The 22542-nt window shown below is 35.7% G+C and overlaps 1 long non-coding RNA gene across 1 annotated transcript; it reads right to left on the reverse strand.

Annotated features, from left to right (window-relative positions):
- Window positions 1-749: 749 nt before the first annotated feature.
- On the reverse strand, window positions 750-18526 carry LOC117073465. The gene is made up of 3 exons (XR_004433241.1): window positions 18392-18526; window positions 11463-11466; window positions 750-761 (listed from the first exon to the last, which is right to left on the reverse strand). It is a non-coding gene; the product is annotated as an uncharacterized LOC117073465 (long non-coding RNA).
- Between the last annotated feature and the right edge of the window lie 4016 nt (window positions 18527-22542).

Consider the following 22542-nt stretch of genomic DNA (forward strand, 5'->3'; position numbering starts at 1 on the left):
AAAGTACATGAATATTAGGTTATACAATTATTGGCATAAACTTATTAAAATATTTCCATAGTCAGAATGGGATAAAAGCAAATTTGCAATTAGTGGAAATGAGTTCAGAATTAACTTTATTGTAAGAATGCTAAAATGCACCAGAAAAGCAATGTAACGCAATGACATAATGACATACTGACACAGGGACTCCCTGACTTACTGAATGAATTTAAATGAAATCTGATAGGTAGAGTGAGCACTTACTGTAAAAGGTGTATATCCAGAAGAAAAGAGCAAATATACTCTGATGGTTTGCTAAATAAATAATAATTTTATAATAGGTAAAAATGAAACCCTAAATATGTGGTATAATCTTGCATCTGATTCTGGCTTATGTAAGCTAATTCACATTTGAATTTCAAATTCTCACACATTTTAGGTGGATATTGACAATCCAAGTGGAGAAAGGGACAATGAATAGAGATTCTAAGTCATACATATTAAAGCACAGTGTTTTCTGTTTTAGATAATCAAAGTGAACAGCACCATAATTTGCACAAATCTGACATTCAATAAACTAATATTTATTAAATGAATGAATCTATTTATTCATTTAATAAATATTAAAAAGCAATACTTCTTTAACACAGTTCTATAGATTTCAGGTTGTTGATTTAGAAATTAACATGTATTTTTAATGTCTAACCCAGTAATAGAAGTACAATTATAAAAAAGTGAACTTCCCTCTTTTTTTTTTCCTGCCGCACTCCCTGGTTTCTCTTAAATCACACCTCCTGCATGCAATATCATTTGGAAAGTGATTCTCATGTTTTGATTTGTGTGTATTAGTTGGCTATTTGGACTGTGCCTATATTATAGCTCAAAAGCAAATTGAAAGTGATCTGGGCCGGGCTCAGTGGCTCACACCTGTGATCCCAGCACTTTGGGAGGTTGAGGCTGGTAAATTGCTTGAGACCAGCAGTTCAAGAGTAGCCTGAGCATCATGGTGAATCCCTGTTTCTACAAAAATTAGCTGGGTGTGGTAGCACCCAACTGTAGTTCCAGCTACTGGGAAGGCTGAAGTGGGAGGATTGCTTGAGTGCTTGAGCCCAGGAAAAAAAAAAGAAAGAAAGAAAGAAAGAAAAAGAAAGTGATTTGTTCACTTTTAGATCTTGACATAGGACAATGTAGAATAGCCTTAAAGTTATATGAGTTGAAAACAGCTATAAGAGTAAGCAAACCTTACCCTTTTTGCTGCATTATTTTTGGTCACTAATCCTGATTTGGACTGGCAAATTGAAAGTTTTACATGAGAATTTGCCCGTATGAGACTTTAGTTAGCAGTCTGAGGTCAGCGTGTATATGCTTTTGTTAAGTGAAAAAAAATCTAGATTAAAAATAGGAAGGAAAATAGAAGAAATCCAAAAGATTCCTATGTTCTTTTGGTTAAATTAATATACTTCACAGCCCAAAGGTCACAGCCAAAGAAATCTTGGAGTGCCTGTCTAAAGCACACACACATACACACACACACACACAATACCATTAAGTAGCTTCTCTGGTTACACCAAGTTCATACAGACCAATGTCAATTCTGTTACTGTCATTTTTCACAAATTTTGTCTCATGAAGTTCACCCTGAGTTTGTTTCTGTGACAGTGACTTAAAAAAACAATCACTTTCAAAGTACAAGATGTTTTTTAAAGTCATTGAGATATGCTTGAGAGATTTTTTCCCCATCTTTCTTTCTTGGTTGCACTGATATTAACAGTGAAGTTCAATAGATTTATTTTCTCTAAAAATATTTTAATAGCTCATTTTTATAACCTAACCATTTGATGTGGTTTGGCTCTGTCCCCACCCAAATCTTGTCTCGAATTTTAATCCCTACGTGTGGAGGGAGGGGCCTAGTTGTAGGTGATTGGATCCTGGGGCCGGTTTACCCCGTGCTGTTTTCGTGGTAGTGAGGGACTTTTCACGAAATATGATGACTTAAAAGTGGCAATTTCCCTTGATCTCTCTCTCTCTCTCTTCTGCTTTTCTGCGGTAAGGCGTGCCTTGTTTCCCCTTCACCTTAGGCCATGACTGTAAGATTCTCAAGGCCTCCCCAGCCATGCGGAATTGCGAGTCAATTAAACCTTTTTTATTTATAAGTTACTCAGTCTCAGGTATGTCTTTACAGCAGTGTGAAAACAGAGTAAAACACCATACACATGTACATTTTTAAAGAACTAACTTTGTGTATGAAAACTAATGGCAAGTGAATTAAAAAAAATCTATTCTTTAGGAAATTCCACATATTTTCAAAATAAAAAGGGAAAACAATATTAGGAAAGTAAATCTGATAGATTCAGAGTTCAAATTATTGTAAGATAGGGAAAAATTTAGACTCTTAAAATGCACAATTTTTTTTTTTTTTTTTTTTTTTTTTTTGAGGCGGAGTCTCGCTCTGTCGCCCAGACTGGAGTGCAGTGGCGCAACCTCGGCTCACTGCAAGCTCCGCCTCCCGGTTCACGCCATTCTCCTGCCTCAGCCTCCCGAGTAGCTGGGACTACAGGCGCCCGCCACCTCGCCCGGCTAGTTTTTTTTTTTGTATTTTTAGTAGAGACGGGGTTTCACCATGTTAGCCAGGATGGTCTCGATCTCCTGACCTCGTGATCCGCCCGTCTCGGCCTCCCAAAGTGCTGGGATTACAGGCTTGAGCCACCGCGCCCGGCCAAAATGCACAATTATTTAAAGTTAAAATACTTCACATAAACCAACAACATTTCTCAATAATGCCAATTAAAATATTAAAATAAATTATATGTATTTTAAGTTTGCTATTTTTTTCTAGTGTTACTGTCATGAACCACACATTCTTGAAGCACAGTTTTTGTGGAGGAGTGTAAGATTTTTCCTAAAATTACAATGCATGCGCTATGGTGAGTTCTATCCTCCAGAGGGCAGTGCAGTACAAACTGAGAGGGAATAGAGCACAAAATCAACGTTAACTTATTTCATTTCAGTGTTAAGACAATATAGCACAATTCGTAGCATCTGCTATAATGACAAAACTCCAGTCTGCAAGACAGAAAATATTGCTAATCATGTAATTATTTTGACCGTATTGGAGATAAAAAAAAAAAAAACATGACTAAATTGATCCTGTTTGTTGGACATAGCGTCAGTAGATTTTATTGAAGAATAGAGTCAACAAAAATGGTTCTGTGACTCTGGAAGCCTTTGCTTCGGGTTGTATGAGCTACTTAAAAAAGAAGTAATCCTCTATATTCTCCTACAGGATGGAAGGGTACAACTTGCTTTTATGAAGTTATTTTTTTCTGAGTATGGCTCTTCAAAAATCGTTTCAAAACTGCAAGTAAAATCTACTTATAGCAAGTTATAAAAGCAAATATAATTTTTACACCTTCAAAGATCGTTTTCGCAAAATTGCTAAAACCTTGGAGCTACTGTTGGGAAACCATTTAACTAATGTCAAGAGATATTAAACCTTAAATTGGGCAGTCAAGGTAAGGACATTAACCAATCTTTAATGCCAGGCTAAAATACTAAAGTACTTGCCAGGTGGAAACCTGGGTCTTTCTTTTTTCTTTCCTTTTTTTTTTTTTTTTTTTTTTTTGAGATGGAGTCTCACTCTGTCACCCAGGCTGGAGTGCAGTGGTGTGATCTTGGCTCACTGCAACCTCCGCCTCACAAGTTCAAGCGATTCTCCCACCTCAGCTTCCCTAGTAGCTGGGATTACAAGCACCCACCACCACGCCCAGCTAATTTTTTTGTATTGGAAACCTGGGTCTTTCTAATACCAAACTTTTAACGATTGCATTGTATCATTCTTAGTTTTGGAGTGAGTAATATTATGGTGTGATTTCTTAATTATGATTAAGATGTGATTTCTAAGACTATGCTCTAACAAATTTTGGTTAGTCCAGTCACATAAGCTTTAATGAGGATAGACTTTTATGTACGTAAAGCTTAGAGCCTCTAGGTATATACATAGTGGTTAGGAATATCTCTGCAGAGCCACATCCATGAACTTTAACCCTGGCTCCACCACTTTTAGCTATATGACATTGAGCACGTGTCTTTTTTTTTTTTTTTTTTTTACTTTAATTTCTAGGGTACATGTGCACAACTTAATGTCTTGGGACCTCAATTTCTTTATGTGAAAAATAAGGTTAAAAAAATAGTCAACTCATGTGATTGTTATAAATATAGTATTACATGGATAATACAGTAAACAAATAGTGTCCTGTAGACAGAGGGGGTCTCCATAAGTGTTAGTTATGGTATTGTTTAAACACACACATACACAGTCATGAAAAAAATATATATCTATAAGCAAAATTTCCCAAATGTCTTAATTTTTTCTGTTCATTGTATTTTTCAAATATCAAATCAAATTACTAATTTACAAAATAGTCAGACTGTTTTTGATACTTGATTGTGATCGTTTTTAAGCCCACCCCAGTCCCTTGCCCTTTTGCCCAACATCTGGGAAAACCAGTAAGGAAGCTTGGATATGGCAAGTTCAAACCACACAGAGGAATCCTCTTCCTATCCTCATCCCCTAATTACAATAAAAACAGAGCTATAGCACCCTCCATGTTCTCTTGAGTCATTGTCATATCTGTTTTTGAGCCTGCCCTGCTCTCCCCAGAAAGCTCCAATATGTACATAATAAATTTCTTCACACAGTCTTGGTGTATGTATCATGTATGGTATCATCAGTCTCCACAACCAAACCAAATTTTCGATGGATATTGGTCCCATCCTCTGACGAGCAACCACAGATGAATCTTGAGGTCTATCTTGTAGATGTATTTCTCCAAACTCATGTATACATTTGCTACCTATGAAACAGTTCACCTGAGAAATGTGGAAATTAATTTTTGTTATTGTGTTAATCCAGTTCTCTCTGAAACTAAGAAAATCCCATTAATTAGGATTAAAAATTCTAAGGCACATTTCCTCTTCTACTAGGAATGTTTTGAAAAAGCCTCACTAGGCCGGGCGCGGTGGCTCAAGCCTGTAATCCCAGCACTTTGGGAGGCCGAGACGGGCGGATCACGAGGTCAGGAGATCGAGACCATCCTGGCTAACACGGTGAAACCCCGTCTCTACTAAAATATACAAAAAATTAGCCGGGCGAGATGGCGGGCGCCTGTAGTCCCAGCTACTCGGGAGGCTGAGGCGAGAGAATGGCGTAAACCCGGGAGGCGGAGCTTGCAGTGAGCTGAGATCCGGCCACTGCACTCCAGCCTGGGCGACAGAGCGAGACTCCATCTCAAAAAAAAAAAAAAAAAAAAAAAAAAAAAGAAAAAGCCTCACTAGTATCCATGTTCACTTTAACCCTTGAGTAAACTTCAAATATTCATTGAAAAAGAACTTAACACCATGAGTTACTTCCATTTTCAGAGACCTACTTTGCGAAGAAACTTTCAGGTGTAATGCAATAACAGGCCAGAGAACCATAAAGAAAAATTCTTGCTAAAGAACTTTGAACTTGAATCGAATACATCTCTGTATCAGACCACAGGTTTACAAGAAATATAGGAGCTAAGAAAGGAACATATTAAAGAATACCACAAGAATACAATTAGTCAAATTCAGAATGTGGGAAATTTTATAGCACAAATAATACAGTTCATTTGACGAAAGGTGCCATTGAAACATGGGAGGAGGAATTGTTATTAATTAAAATGTGATATAGACACACAATGGAATATTATTTAGCTTTATAAAAAGAAGTAAATCCTGCCATATGTGACCACGTGATTAAAATTTGAGGACATTATGCTTAGTGAAATAAGCCAGTCACGGGAAAAATACTGCATGATTTCACTTACCTGAGGAATCTAAAATAGCCAAACACATAGAAACAGAGAGTAGAATGGTGCTTGCCAGGAGTTTAGGGGAGGGGAAGATGGGAGTTGCTATTCCAAGGGTAAAAAGTTTCAGCTATGCAAGATTAATAAATTCTAGAGATATACTGTACACATTGTGCCTACAGTTAACATTACTGTATTGTACCCTTCAAAGTTGTTAAGGAGATAGATCTCATTAAGTGTTTTTAACCACAATTTTTAAAAGTGGTATTTTAAGAGTCACATCCTAGACAAATACAGTTTGTACCTTTCTCAGATTCTGATTCAAATCAGCTAAATATAAGAAGATAATTTTGAGATAACCAGGGAAAATTGAAAAAGAATTGAATATTATACAATAAATTATTGTTTTATTTGGTTGTGATGATGGTATTATTCTATTTCTTTTTAATTCCTTCACTGTTACAGATTTGTAGTGACATGCTTATGGGTGAAATACCAGTATGATGAGATTTGGCTTAAAATAGTCCATTTGAAAAATAAATAAATGTGTGAGAGAGAAAATAATGGGAGAGATAGATAAGGTGAGATAATATAAAGATAAATAATGAGATGAGATAGATTAACATTTTTGAAGTTGGGTGCTAGGTATGTGGATTTTTATCAATTATCTCCATTTCTGCATATGTTTGACAATTTCTATAATGAAAGATGAAAACAAACAAAAGGCCTCTGTTTGCCAGAACTCTTAATAAATATTGGGAAATCATTTTTTTAAAAAATGAATGATGAGTATGAAATTCATCAAATAAAATATTTCAATATATCAGAATATATATTTCCTAAGGTGTGATGAATTCTGATAATATAAAGGGATGGATAGCTCCAGTCTTAAATTAGACATATCTTGATTTACAAAGCAGTGGAAATAACCAAAGCACATGAATTGGGTTATAGTATAGTCATAGTTTATTCACAAGCCACACAATTTGAGAGTTGTGATGAGAAGGACTGTTGAGTCCAAAGTCAGAAGCCATTATTGACACAGGCAGTCTGCCCCATCTCTGGGGTTGGGAGAGTGGGGAAGGCAGCTTTAAAAAGCCATCTGCTTGGGCCCCAAGCTGTTTACCTGGCTGTTTGAACTGCTGGTCAGAAAGGCATTTGGATATTCATACCCTGGCATGAGGGTCAGGCTCCCCACCTACTGCCGGGGACCCCAGGGTTATTTGCCTTCTGTAGCTGATCTTTCAGCTCATATCAGCTTGGGACTTGGAGAATTTGGCTGTTTACCCTCAGTGTCTCAGCCAGCCAGTCCCTCAGGGAGGCCTTCCCTCTTCTGCATCCCAGGTCCACTTCTGGTGCTCTTGCCAATTCAGAAAAGACAGTACAAAATATTCATTTGCGTATTATTCATAAATAACCTAGCCAAGATGTGCAACGGGTTTAGTAATCTGTATCAGCATTTTCCTTACATCAGCCTGATTTTAAAGGGCTAAAACAGATTAGAGCTACGCAACATTTTATTGTTGTTATTATTTCTGTTTGTTTGGCTGGTTTTTTGTTTGTTTTGTTTTATTTTATTTTTTGGTGGGATGAGCATTAATGGATATTGTCTGAGATAATGTTGCATTAAATTTACCATGCTTTTACTACGTCTTATTAAGATAAATGCCTATGGGCTAATTTCTTTGCCTATTTAATTCAATGCATGTGCATAGAGTACCTGATACATGCCAAACTTGGTAGTGGGTGTACAGGAATACAGAGATCGTTAAGACGTATCTCTCCCTCAAGAAACTTCTAGTTACTCTTCTTGGTGTGTTAGCTTGATGGTGGGAACATGGTGAGCAACAGCCAGGTACACAAATAACTGTAGTGTAATATAAGTACATCCTAGGAATAGTGCAAATGATGCATAAATATATAAATAACACTTAGAAGTATCAGTGTACTATGCAAGCCCTGTGAAGGCTGACGATAGAAAAGGAACAAATGTCCCACAGCTTCAGAGGCTTATGTTAGTCCCATAAATACATTTTAATAAAAAGTTACAACTTCACTATACAATATGGTACCACTGACAACCAGTGTCTATTTAAATTTAAATGAGTTAAAATTTCATAAAATACAAAGATCAGTTTCTCATTAGCTGTTGCCGTATTTGAAGTGCCTAATAGCTACTTGTGGCTGGCGACTACGGTATTAAATGACATAGAGCATTTCCATCACTGAACAAAGTTCTATTGGATAGCCCTAATTCACAGTACCAGAGTTTGTAACGACCCCTTCAGCGGCTAAGATGCATATGAATTACCTGGTTATTTTGTTGAATGGTAATTCTGATTCAGAAGATCTGGCATGGGACCTGAGATTCTGTGTTTCTAACAAGTTCCTGGGTGATACTGAAACTACTGGTCCATAGACTGTACTTTGAGTAGCATGGACCTATACTCGTCCATTCACACTAAAGAAAAAATAATGTGACAAGAGGACTTTTTTTCCTCCTTCTTTGCACTGGAGGGCTACTTCTTTTAATTGGGGTATGGGGAACTTGGATTATTATCATTGCCCTATAAAAAGAGTTTTTCCTCTAATGTCTTTGAGATCATATTCTACAATTCAATTATATCCATACAAATATTTAGAAGTTCCCACATTTTAAAAACTTTAGCCTTGAAACATAAAGAAAAACAAAAATATTTGTGCTTTATGCCCAACCCATTTTCTTCCTCATCTGATTCTGGCCATTCATCAATCTATACAAAACCAAACAGATCTTAAATCACTTTTAAATAAAATTGAATTGAAAATTTTATCCATTAAAAAATTTTGAATATATGTAACTACTCCGCTAATAATGCCACTGCAGTTTTTCCTTTTGATTAGTTTGTTTCAAAACTTTGATTTTTTCAACAATTTTGTTTCTAGTTGTTACCACTGTAAGAGATTTCACAAGAAAATATAATTACAACTTCAATAGGAACTCATGCCTATTCCAAAAATAGTGCAGTTATTATTTAGGAGGGAAAGAAAATTGAAAAAAGCCCCAAATCCTTGATATTAGCGGCATGTATGCCACTTCTATTCTGCTCCCTTTTCCTGTCTCATTAAATTCAACTAGGACTTACCATCCTTATGTCAGTTCAAAATATCTATTCTCCTAAAACAGATCAGGCATAATGTCAGTTTTCTATTCAGTATTTTAGTTCTGTCATTGTTCTCTGGAATGCTCTTAATTACATTTGCATGTTGCATACTGTTTATCACTGCTGCCTCTAATCCCATACACATTAAATCCCCCCCCCACACACACACAAAGAAACAAAGTAACACGAAACAAAACAAAATGAACAGAAAATAAGCTCTATTTATTTTTCTCTCTCTTTAGAGGTAAGTAGCCTTATGTTGTCCAAATTATCTTGAGGATACTCTGGGTTCCCCAAATTATGCTTTAATAATCTGACAATATTAAGTAACCTATGCAATGAATATGCCCAAGGAAAAATAGTTTAACTAACCATAGATTCATAGGGAACTTCTAAAATCACATTGAGTGCTCCTTATCCCTACTGAAATTATTCAGATTAAAAGGTTAACACAAATGGGGACCTTGTTTTCTACTAATATGCGGAAAAGACAATCCATTAGTCACCTTTTTCAAATAGCTAATTGACAACTTGGGCAATGTGACTTTAGGAAATCTGACTCCCAAGACACTGACTTGATTCTTATATCTTTATGTAGAGTGATCTACGGTGCTGAAACAACATGTCTAGGTAGCAGTGTTTGTGTCTTCTCTCTTCTATACCAAGATGATTGATTCAGTTTCTTAGCTTTTTGGTTGCATGTTGTCTTCATAGTCTGCTACTTCTTTCTCCTTTAATGTTCCCACGAAGCTCAAACTATTCTATAATGTGTACAGAAAGCAAGTTCAATATAAATTAGTCATTACAATTGGTTTGGGTTTGTGTAGCATGAAAAAAATGTATTTATTCTTTTTTTAACTTCAAGTTTTGTACTAGATGGACTTTGCAAGAACAAATTAACAAGACCAGAAATAAAAGGTCATCAAATTTTCTGCTGATAATCATATCATTCAGATTATAAGTGATGTTTATTCACATGCACATTTTCATAAGCAAGTTGCACACAGTCTGTGTTTGAAATTATCATTTTTATTACTAATATAAAATTAATGATAAGTGAGGTTCAACACTAGCAATTGAATGCATCCAGAGAAAAACAATGAGGATGAAGGATTTATGAACACTATTGGATGAATAACCGTTTTTCAACTTATTTATTTTAAATTGATACATAAAATTGTATGTATATTACCAATTTAAAGAAACACACATTATACTGATTTCCATTCAACTTTCTCAGAACAATTTATTATACAGAATCAGAATCTTCTTTAGTGAATTGGTTAACTTGACAGAACAGCTCTCCCTATAGTCCAAATTAGTCTATCATTTTGGAAATTGTACTCTTTGAGGAATTATTTCCATCCCCCAAAATGACAAATATAGATTGGAAAAATAGTAGCAACAAAACACAACTATGGAAGATGAATTCTCCATGTCTCAGACTTCTCTCCTACCCATTACCAAGAAAGAAAAGCAGACTACTGAGGAAACTTGATTTAATAAGTAACTCTTTCTTTACCTTTGTTCAGAATTTTCCGCCTACATAGATAGACTCTTAAGGGGGTTTGTTTGCTTGCTTGCTTGATGTCTGTCACCTCTGGTCTCTATTTTCCTTTATGCCTTGTTTCCCTTTATTCCTGATCATCCTTATTTTCATACAGAGATAGCCTGTGTTCATTGAATAAAATGAGAATCAAATGTATTAGAACTCTTTGTGCATAGTTTCCATTGCATAAATACGAATGTAGGAAGTGTGGTCCACAAACTCCTTTTAACCTAGTCAGCTGAAAGAAAATTAAAAAGTAGAATGGTCAAGATTAACTGGATGAGAAAACCAACCAGCAGCAATATTCTCCCCAATATCACATTTATCCACTAATTGACTGATGGTCATCTGGACTGGTTCCATATTTTTGCAATTGCAAATTGTGCTGCTATAAACATGTGTGTGCAAATATTTTTTTCCTATGATTAATTCTTTTCCTCTTGGTAGATACCTAGTAGTGGGATTGCTGGATCAAATGGCAGATCTACGTTTAGATTTTAAGGAATCTCCACACTGTCTTCCATAGTGGTTGTAATAGTTTACATTCCCACCAACAGTATCGAAGTGTTCCCTTTTCACCACTGCCGTGCCAACATCAGTTATTTTTTGATTTTTTTATTATGACCATTCTTCCATGAGTAAGGTGGTATCACATTGTGGTTTTGATTTGAATTTCTCTGATAATTAGTGTTGCTGAGCATTTTTCCATATGCTTGTTGTCCATTTGCATATCTTCTTTTAAGAATTGTTTATTGCTGTCCTTAGCCCAGTTTTTGATAGGATTGTTTGGTTTTTGCTTGTTGTTTTGTTTAAGTTCCTTGTAGATTCTGGATATTAGTCTTTTGTTGGATGTATAGATTGTGAAAATTTTCTTTCACTTTCTGGGTTATCTGTTAACTCTGCTGATCATTTCTTTTGCTTTGCAGAAACTTTTCAGTTTAATCAAGTACCATCTACTTATCTTTGTTTTAGTTTCATTTACTGTTTGTTTCTTGGTGGTGAAGTCTTTGTCTCAGACAATGTCTAGAAGGATTTTTCTGATGTTACTTTGTAGAATTTACATGGTTTCAGGTCTTAGATTTAAGTCTTTGATCCATCTTGAGTTGATTTTTGTATAAGGTGAGAGATGAGGATCCAGTTTCATTCTTCCAGCACCATTTGTGGAATAGGGTGTCCTTTCCCCATATTATGTTTTCAATTGCTTTGTTGAAGATCATCCGGCTGTAGGTATTTGACTTTATTTCTGGGTTCTCTATTCTGTTCCATTGGTCTATGTGCCTATTTTTATACCAGTCCCATGCTGTCTTGATGACTATGACCTTACAGTATAGTTTGAAGTTGGGTAATGTGATACCTTTAGATTTGTTCTTTTTGCTTAGCCTTGCTTTTGCTATGTGGACATTTTTTGGTTCCATGTGAATTTCAGGGTTTTTTTTCTAGCTATGTGAAGAATGGTTGTGGTATTTTGATGGGAATTACATTGAATTTTTAGATTTCTTTGGCAGTATGGTCATTTTCACAATATTGATTCTACCAATCCATGCACATGAGATGTATTTCATTTGTTTGTATCATTTATGATTTATTTCAACAGTGTTTGTGGTTTTCCTTCTAAAGGTATTTTACCTCCTTGGTTAGGTATATTCCTAAGAATTTTAATTTTTTTGGAGCTCTTATAAAAGGTGTTGAGTTCTTGATTTGATTTTCAGCTTGGTTGCTGTTTGTGTATAGCAGAACTACTGATTTATGCACATTAGTTGGCTAGATTTAATCATTCCACAATGTATATATATGTTAGAACATCAATCAACCAATAAGTTTAAAAAAATTATTCATCCAATAGTGTTCATAAATCCTTCATCCGCATTGTTTTTCTCTGGATGTACTCAATTGCTGGTGTTGAATCTCATTTATTATTAATTTCATATTAATAATAAAAATGATAATTTCAAAGACAGACTGGTGTGCAACTTGCTTATGAAAATAAATATCTCTTAAAATTTAAATGATATAATTATGAGCAGAAAAATTTTTGACCCTTTATTTCTGGTCTTGTTAATTTGTCCTTGCAGAGTCAATCCAGTGTAAGACTTGAAGTTAAAAAAAAAAAAGAATATGTTTTTTTTTCTGCTACACAAACCCAGACCACTTCTGATGACTACTTTATATTGAACTTGTTTTCTGTACACATTATATAATAGTTTGGGCTTTGTGGGAACATTGAAGGAGAAAGAAGTAGCAGAATATGAAGACAATATGCAACCAAAAAGCTAAGAAACTGAATCAATCATCTTGGTATAGAAGACAGAAGACATGAACACTACCACCTAGACATTTTCTTTCAGATACTGTAGATCAGTCTACATAAAAATATAAGAATGAAGTCAGCGTCTTGGGAGTCAGATTTCCTAGAGTTAAATTGTCTTTTATCATTCTCAATTACATTTAAAAAGTGTTTCCAGATTCTGTACCTTAGATTACAATATTTATAACAGGTCAGTCAGACAACAGTTTTGAAGTGCCTGTCATTTTCATTGCCATCACATGTATGATTCTGGTAGATAACTCCAGATGGCAAAAAAATGGACAAATGTAATATCTCAATATTTTGGACAACAGTGTAAGGTACTTGCCAAAGAAGTGTGTTTACCCAGAGTACTATAGTTAGGCTGTAAAACACGTCATCAATGTCTCTCTTTTTATGAAGTGTATTCTAATTTCTGTTTCTAAATGAAAGAAAATACATATGTTATAATGCAATTTTTACAAACATCTTAATATTTACTATGATTTTAAAATTAAATAGTAGACTAGGTTGAATTTCTTAAAGAAAGTCTCTGCCTTCATTTAATCTGTACAATTTAAGCATAATTTTAATCATTCTTTGTATCTTTCTTAATTAGCTCATCCTTCCCTAATTATTACATTAGCTGAAGTTTTCATTAAAGCCTTCCTGTTCCTTATCTCTGAAGGACAGTGTCATAATGAAGTTGAAGGATATGTAGAGGACTGAGGAGATGGTAATTTATAATTTATAATTTAATGTGACAAGCTGACATTTCACTTATTATGGTGAAACCATTTTAGGAAGAAGGACAACGCATATTTAAAAAATACATGTAGCAATAAGTTACTTGCAAAAATCACAGATGAATACAAGTACACCTCAACTTATATATCCTTAAATTCTTCATCCTTCTGTAGGAGGATGGTCCTCCTTTAGTACTCAGCTAAAACTCCAAATCTTCATTTTGTGCGAGTGCCAGAAGCCTAGTGTTCTCTGTAAGTGCTGTACTACATTTTACCAAGTCTGAAGTGCATATTTGTTCACATTTTAACATCATTGAAGTAGGATATATCCTACAGTCAACAAAATCTTGCAAATCACTGCCAGCAAGCAGCAGAAATAGCTGTCTTTGTTCATTACACATATGACCTTGGTAGATATTCACAATGGCATAACTGGCCTATGTATCATCTCGCCATTCTGAACATTTAAATGTAAGGATAATTTGAGGAAAGAATATGAGCCCTGCTGTATAAAAACCTTCCCATGAGTCTGACAGCAAGATTTAAAAAGCAACAGCTTCAAAACTAGTATCAATGGCTTGGGAGAAAATCTGAGTCAAGAGTAGAGCAGTCTTTGAAGATAGGCTGCATCACTATATTATTACTGGATAAAGACAATATATTAATGACTCTGCGTCACAAAGGGACTCAGAAAAGTCAGACTTGATATAAAGACACTGTAGACTTCTCTTAATTGCCTATACTTTCATTTTTTATCCACATGTAAGAGTGATATGTAATTTTTAAAGATTTGTGTTTAAATAAGTCTAAAAGTGTTCCTTCAATATAACATAAATATTTAATTTATACAGAACTGTTGTATGACATTTTAATTGGCAGTGTTATTCTTTTCTACATTGTAGCAAATAAAATAATGGTGCACCTTAAAATGATAGCATCTTAGACTCAAAAAAAATTATGTTTCTAGGAATTTCCAGGGACTTATTAAATGTCCTAACTATTATTCCTGACTGTTGCCCCTTGTCATTCTGATGATGCCAGGCTTCATGTGCATCGGAGGCCCACTTCTCATGGTCTGTTCCTTTTTTAATGGCATTTTGCATTACGGGAATCCACAAGGCAGAATAAACACCAGGCTATGGCATTAAGAAAACTATTGGAATCTTGTGGATGTGAAGAAAATTTTAATGCTATAAAGGAAAATTTAGCCTGGAATATTTGATAGCATTGTGATTAGAGATCATTGCTCTGCTTTTCTGCAGAGGCTTTTTCTAGATTTTTCCTTGGTCTTGCTTCTCTCTATTGCTTCAGGAAACAGCTTGCCACGCTAAAAAGGGAACACTCTCAGCTGATACGGCTGATAGTGAAATCCCATTGATGTCTAAATACTTGCTGAGGTTCCTTCTGGTTCATAGTGAGGATTGCTGTCTACATTACTATGGAGAGTAGCTTATTTTCTTTCTTTCTTTCTTTCTTTCTTTCTTTCTTTCTTTCTTTCTTTCTTTCTTTCTTTCTTTCCTTTCTTTCTTTCTTTCTTTCTTTCCTTTCTTTCTTTCTCTTTCTTTCCCCTTCCTTCCTTCCTTCCTTCCTTCCCTCCCTCCCTCCCTCCTTTCTTTTCTTTCCTTCCTTCCTTCCTTTCTTTCTTTCTTTCTTTCTTTCTTTCTTTCTTTCTTTCTTTCTTTCTTTCTTTCTTTCTTTCTTTCTTTCTTTTTTCTTTCTTCTTTCTTTCTTTTTCGAGGCAGGAGCTTGCTCTGTTACCCAGGCTAGAGTGTGGTGGTGCAATTACAGTTCACTGCAACTTGAACCTCCTGGGCTTAAGGGATTCTCCTGCCTCATCCTTGAGTAGCTGGGAACATAGGCAGAAAGCTCTACACCCAGCTAATTTTTTGAAGTTTTTTTAATAAAGAAAGAGTCTTGCTATGTTGTCTAGGCTGGTCTCAAACTCCTGGTCTCAAGCAATCCTCTCGCCTCAAACTTCCAAAGCACTGAGATTACACATGAGAGCTAACATGTCTGATCATTTTATTTTCTTATTGACTAAAATTTCTCCCTTCTAGAATTACATTTTTGCTTTTACTTTTCCATAAGTAAAAGGTCTATTAAAATATTTCTCTCTGTGGAATGTTTGCAAAATTTTCAAAATTAAAGAACAGTATTCTCCTAAAGATTAATTCTGCTTCTATTCCTAAATCAGTAGACAAAAACATGAGGCAGTAAGTTAAAATAGCAGCTTGTTCTTGCTAGATAAAAAAAAATTAATTGAAAGAAAATATAACCAAAATTGCTAAATTTCAGAAATCATTCTGATGACTTGAATTTTGATCCTATATTTGCACTAAAAGCTCAGTGACACAAATGAGTGGATATTAAAAGATAATACCATCCTCTGAAACTAAAAGAGAGTAGATAGATTAATAAATGGAAGTTAGTTAGACTTGAGTATAGTTTCCAGAACAGAATAAACTAAAGATAGGCAAAGTTACCAGTTATTCAATGTGATCTAGAAATACTGCAAATAAAAAAATAAAATATGAGCTGTAAATATTAGAATAATAGTTCTCAAACTTCAGTGTACCACACTTTAGAGATATAAGCTTCACTCAAGTAGTTTCTTAAAAACTGGAAAGTTCAACCTCCCAGCACTCAGTAATTCTGAATTATTAGTTCTGTAGGAGGTCTAAGAATTTACATTTTTTTTCACAAAAACATTAGGTAATTTTGTTGCAAATGGTTCAAGGGGTGATATTAAAGAAACAAACGAAGAAGCAAAACCTGCTACAAAGTACTCAAATTATACTCAAATAAAAAGAAATTTCCAATAACATCCTATAATAAAATATTGCTATAGTATTTTTAAATATAGATACATACTCCAGCAATTAGAAGATATTTACTTTTAAAAATTGAAAGCATTTTAGCCATTTTATGAAAAATTATGTAACTACCCAATGGGTTCATCTTGCTTATTGCCCAGATAAAGCTGATTTATCAAGACAGAAGGATTGCAATAGAGAAAGAGTTTAATGCATGTAGAGCTAGCTAAATGGAAGACTAGAGTTTTGTTATTACTCTGATCAGCCTCCTTGAAAATTTAAAGGTGGATGAATGAGGTGGCTCATGCCTATAATCTCAACACCTTAAGAGGCCAACGTGGGCAGATTGCTTGAGCCCAGGAGTTCAAGACCAGGTTGGGCAACGTAGCAAAGTCCCATCTCTACAAAAAATACAAAAATTATCCAGGCATGATAGTGTGTGCCATTGGTCCCAGTTGCTTGGGAGCTGAGAAACGAGGATGACCTGAACCCGGGAGGTCAAGGCTGCAATGAGCTGTGATCACAGCACCGCATTCCAGCCTGGGTGACAGAGTGAGAACTTGCCTAAAAAAAATTAAAAAAGAAGAAAGAAGAAAATTTGGAGGCTAGAGTCTTTCAAAGACAGTTTTGTTACCAGATAGGGGTCCTGATCCAGACCCCAAAAGAGGGTTCTTGGATCTTACACAAGAAAGAATTTGGGGTGAGTCCACAGAGTAAAGTGAAAGTGATAGCAACAGAAGGCAGCCAATGCCTAGGCAGATAGAGTTGGGTCCCCGGTGAAAGCCCACCTCCAAGCCAAAGACAGTGTGAAGCCTGAAAGCCAAACTACCAGTTAAATTATCAGACTGGATTGAGAACTTGTCCTCCTGGTTTGGCATGCTTTCCTCTGGTTCATCCCCATCCTTCCTCTGTTTTACTTATACCCACCCATTCCTAATTGGTTTTATACTCTATCCTGCCCACTTTTGAGTGGTGTCTTTGCTTTAAACTTTTTTGCATACTCACAAACTAATCAGTACACACTCCTTATCCTGTGCCTACAAAGACCCTAAACTCAGTCAGTAGAGGGGGAGATGGCCTGGCTTTGGGGAAGAGACAACCTGACCCCAGAGAAGACAATCTGCCCTTCCATTCACTCTCTTCCTCCCTTTTCCAGCTCCCCTCTCCGCTGAGAGCCATTTTCATCACTCAGCAAAATTATCTGCCTTCACCATCCTTCAATCATTCATGTGACCTCTTTCTTCTAAGACTGGACAAGAGCTCAGGACCCACAGAGTGCAGCACCCAGAAAAGTCTGTCACATTGGCCCTTTGCCCTTGCTGGCAGTGGGGAGCCACCCCACATGATGAGGCAAGGGGCCAACTGAGTTGCTAACACACCGCTATCCATCAGAATGCAGATGGTGGAACGAAAAGAGTACTGTAACCTTCCATCTGGGGCTCCGAGGTTGTGGGTACCCTCACCTGGGCACCACTGCGTTCCTTTCCAGGTGACATGCCTGGTCTGGCCACAGGCCCTGTACTGAACTTGCTACTGTGTTGGTGCCCAGAGTGACTGGCCAGATCCTGCACTTGCTCATTTATGTGTTCCCTCCCACAAGGGCTGAGCACGGTGGGCTGAGTAGATGGGGCACCCCTGCTATGAGTCTGGTGAAGGGCCTCAGAAAAATCCCACATCAAAAGCAAGTTTATTAAAAACTGAAGGAATAAAGGATGGTTACTCCATAGGCAGAACAGTGGCTTGAGCTGCTGGCCTAAAATACCTATAGTTATTTATTGATTATATGCTAAATAAAGGGTAGTTTGTTCATGAATTTTCTGGAAAAGGGGTGAGCAATACCTGCAGCTGAGAGTTCATTCCTTTTTTAGACCACATAATGTAACTTCCCAACATTGCCATGGCATCTGTAAACTGTCGTGGTGTTGGTGGGCATGTCTTTTAACATGCTAATGCATTATAATTAGTGTATAATGAGCAGTGAGGACAACCAGAGATCAGTTTTATCACCATGTTAGTTTTGGTGGGTTTTAGCCAGCTTCTTACTGCAGCCTGCTTTTTCAGCAAGGTCTTTATGACCTGTATCTTGTGCCAACCTCCTACCTCATCCTGTGACTTACAATGCCTAACCTCCTGAGAATGTAGCCCAGTAGGTCTTAGCCTTATTTTACCAAGCCACTATACAAGATGAGCTTGCTTAGGTTTAAATGCCTCTGACAGTTTGACAGGGAGGGGCTAGGGAATGAGTGCTGCTAATTGGTTGGGGATGCAATCATAGGGGTGTGTAAAATGATTCCTGTGTACTGAGTCTGCTTCTGGCTGGAGGTTATAGGACTGGTTGAGTCAAGGGTCACAGGTTCAGGTGAAGCCATCCGGTCATCAGAGACAAAGAAGCCTGATAAGATATCTCAAAAGGCCCAGTCATAGATTCTACAATGGTGATGTTATTTACAGGAGTAATTGTGGAAGTTGGAAACCTTGTGACCTCCAGAATAATGGCTGGTAAAGAGTTAACTATGAATTCAAACCCTTCTCATTCTCCTAACCTGGTGGCCTTTTATTAGTTTTACAAAGGTGGTTTAGATTTTTGGGAAGGGCTATCATCATTTAAACTATCAACCAAATTTCTCCCAAAGTTAGTTTGGCCTATGCCCAGGAATGACCAAGGGCAGTTTGCAGGTAAAAGGCAAGATAGAGTTGGTTATGTCAGACCTCTTTCACTGTCATAATTTTTTCACTCTTATAATTTGTGAATATAATATCAATTATTCCTTAAAATTTAAAGATCTTCAAAGAGACAGGAATCTTAGTATGATAATTTAGTTATGTTACTTCAAATATCAGTTATTTAAAATATGTGCAGAGTATTACAGTCTTGGTTACGCACACTCTATTTGGTGTTCAGTGAAAGCTAAATTTAAATAATATAACAATTAGAGCTGAAACACTGTAGAACTGACATTTCATATTTCTCCATGTTTTCTGTATACAAATACCAACATTAATGTATATTATATTCTAAACAATCAAATATTTTTAACATATTGAAAGATGTCTGTTATAAAAAGATGTTAAGCATTTTGTATATTTTATTCACATATATAAAAATGAACAAGTCCATAATTATTTAATGTTGTGAACTGTGAGAGCAATATGTATTATTTCATTCAAAATTATATTAAAAAATTTATTTTATCAGTCCAGCATCAACATCGAGTTTCCACAAATGTCAATTGAGCCTTTTCTATGTGCAAGGTACTGTGTTAGAAGCTATAATGGGCAAAAATGTCTTTGCATATTATCTAGTAGAAAAGAGAATAATTTTAATAAACACAACAAATATTATACTTTGCAGCTATATTTCCCCCCCATACTTCCTTACATATATAAGCACAATGTATAGAACATGAATTTGGTGCTGGGCAACAGGTAACGTATTACTCACCTTATAAAGTTGTTATGAGAATAAATGAGATAATGAATGTAGTTCATAGTAGGTGGCTTGTGTTGATTCTTGTTATTTTGAGTGGTCATAGAATACTTTGTGTTTTTGGATATTGCATCTGCAGTCATCTCTGTAGAACACTGCTTGGTGCCTTAGAAAATTATGCTCAGATTTCAAGAGGGTCAGAACAAAGTGAATTAATGAGTTGAGACAGAGACTTCTGAAATATAGTTTTTAAAAGGTCATTGAATAGTATCACTGGGAAAACTATTCATTGAATTTTATCATTGTGAAAAATGAAAAAGCATCAAAATGATTTCATTGTCTCTGGGTTCATCAGCTTAGATTATCAGTAACCAAACCTAGAGAGTTAATTTCTCTTCTCAGCCATTATATTAAACTTCTAACCTGTTTGTATTTTATAAAATAGAGTATTAAATAAATTGTTCAGGTTTCTGACTGATAGATATAATATACCCTGATTAAAATACAAGAAGTAATTTCTAATTGAGGGCTAGTTTTGCTTGAGAAAATATCACTTTCATATTGTAGAATAATTCAAATGGATTATAAATAACAGCTTCTTTCTCCTTTTCTAAAACACAAAATTGAAACTGATGATAAGTCAATATCAATGTTTTTGGAGGGAGGAAACTTTTGGCAGCTTTTATATATATAATTGTCTCAACTCCCACATTATAATCTTTTTAAGAACAAGCCAGGTTGGCCGGCCGGGTGGCTCACACCTGTAGTCTCAGCACTTTGAGAGGCTGAGGCCGGTGGAGCACGAGATCAGTAGTTCAAGACCAGCCCGGCCAACATGGTGAAACCCCATCTCTACTAAATATACAAAAAATTAGCTGGGCATGGTGGCACGCACTTGTAGTCCCAGCTGAGGAGGCTGAGGCAGGAGAATCACTTGAACCCGGGAGGCAGAGGTTGCAGTGAGCCGAGATCGCGCCATTGCACTCCAGCCTGGAGCGACAGTGCTAGATTCTGTCAACAAATGAATAAATAAATCCCAGGTATTCCTTGTTTTCCAAAAGCCACAATGTTTCATAGATTTATGTTTCTGCAGCATTTTTGAAGCACGTAAGTATAAAAATTTTAGAGTAATACAGATGTTAAAGCTTTCAAAATCCTTGTTCATGCTCATCCTCTTCTTTGTTTTTAATAGATAAGTATGCTTTAATTTTTATAATTATTGTCAAAAATCGAGTAGTTTGGAATGCTAAAACCATTGTGGCCAACTCTTTTGCCCCCTGGACTCTCTAAAATTCTGCATATATGTGTTGTAAATATTTACTCTAGATTCATGTGTTTGCAACATGGAAAAGTGAATCTAGGCGCTCTAGCTTTCTCTCTCTCTCTCTCTCTCTCTCTCTCCTTGTACTGTTTTTCATTGTTGTTTTACATTTTTTGTTTTTGTTTTTTATTTAATTTGGCTCACTTCTTACCCTAATCCAGTACATGTTCAGAAACTGCAGCAATATCAATTTTTAACAAAAATCTTGGTTGAGTAAATGCTTAAAATACTTAATACAAAAGTATTTTGTCCCGGAAACAGCAAATTCATTAAAGATCAGTTGCTCAATAAATAATTGTCAGGTCCTGTAGAAGGTCTGTAGAAACAGGGCTATTTACTTCCTACAGGCAGCATTTAATCTCCATTATCGAAGACAGCCAATGTTAACTACATAATCTAAGTTTCAGATCAGTCCCTGATGAAATTAATGCAAATAACTACTCTTTGCTCTATGAATATTGCTGGGTTAAAAACAAAAGTTTACGGGAAAGCAAATTGAGACAAACAGCAAAGAACAGAGGCTCTTAATTTTCAGAAAATATATTTTTAATAATCAAAAATACTTAAACAATGTAATTTTTGAAATAGAAGTTGACCCTCCAACAACATCGGTTTGAACTGCACATGTCCGCTTATGTGCTGATTCTCTTTCGCCTCTCCCACATCTGAGATAGCAAGACCAACCCCTCCTCCTCTTCAGCATACTAAATGGGTGGACAATGAAGATAGAGACCTTTATGATGATCTACTTCCACTTAATAAATAGTGTATATATTTCTATGCCTTATGACTTTCTTAATAACATTTTCTTTTCTCTAGCTTACTTTCTTATAAGAATACAGTACATAATATACATAACAGAAAACATCTTAATTACCTAATCTGTTATCAGTAAGGCTTCCAGTCAACAGTAGGCTATACGTGGTTAAGTTTTAGTGGAGTCAAAAGTTACATGGGGCTTTTCGACTATGCGGTGGCTGGCACTACTAATCCCTGCCTTGTTCAAAGGTCAGTTGTATGCTTTTTCCTTTAAGAAGTCTCAAGATGAACATTTTATAACTGACTATCTTATGATAATTAACATTTATGTTATAGGTTTTTAAATTATTGATTTGGTAAAATTAAATGGAAACTGTAAAAATGACTGTTAAACACTACATCTGCTAAGTTACATTTTCAGATTAAATGATAATGGTGTAGTTTCACATGATTTTTAAAATGTATGTGTAACTAAATTAATAAAATAGTTTAAGCAAACTTTTCACTATTTTATCGATAGTGTTAAATATTTATACATTTATGCTGACAACATAGCCCTTTCATTTTTTCACCGGGAAAGTGGGAGATGATCTTGTATTTGTGGTTGTTTCTATTTGGGCTGCTATTAACAAGGGCTCATTCTTACCAGAGTCCAAAAGCACGTGAGAGGTCAGGACAACAATGCCT

The sequence above is a fragment of the Trachypithecus francoisi genome, unplaced genomic scaffold (assembly GCF_009764315.1).
Source record: "Trachypithecus francoisi isolate TF-2019V2 unplaced genomic scaffold, Tfra_2.0 Lachesis_group4, whole genome shotgun sequence".
Taxonomy (NCBI): domain Eukaryota; kingdom Metazoa; phylum Chordata; class Mammalia; order Primates; family Cercopithecidae; genus Trachypithecus; species Trachypithecus francoisi.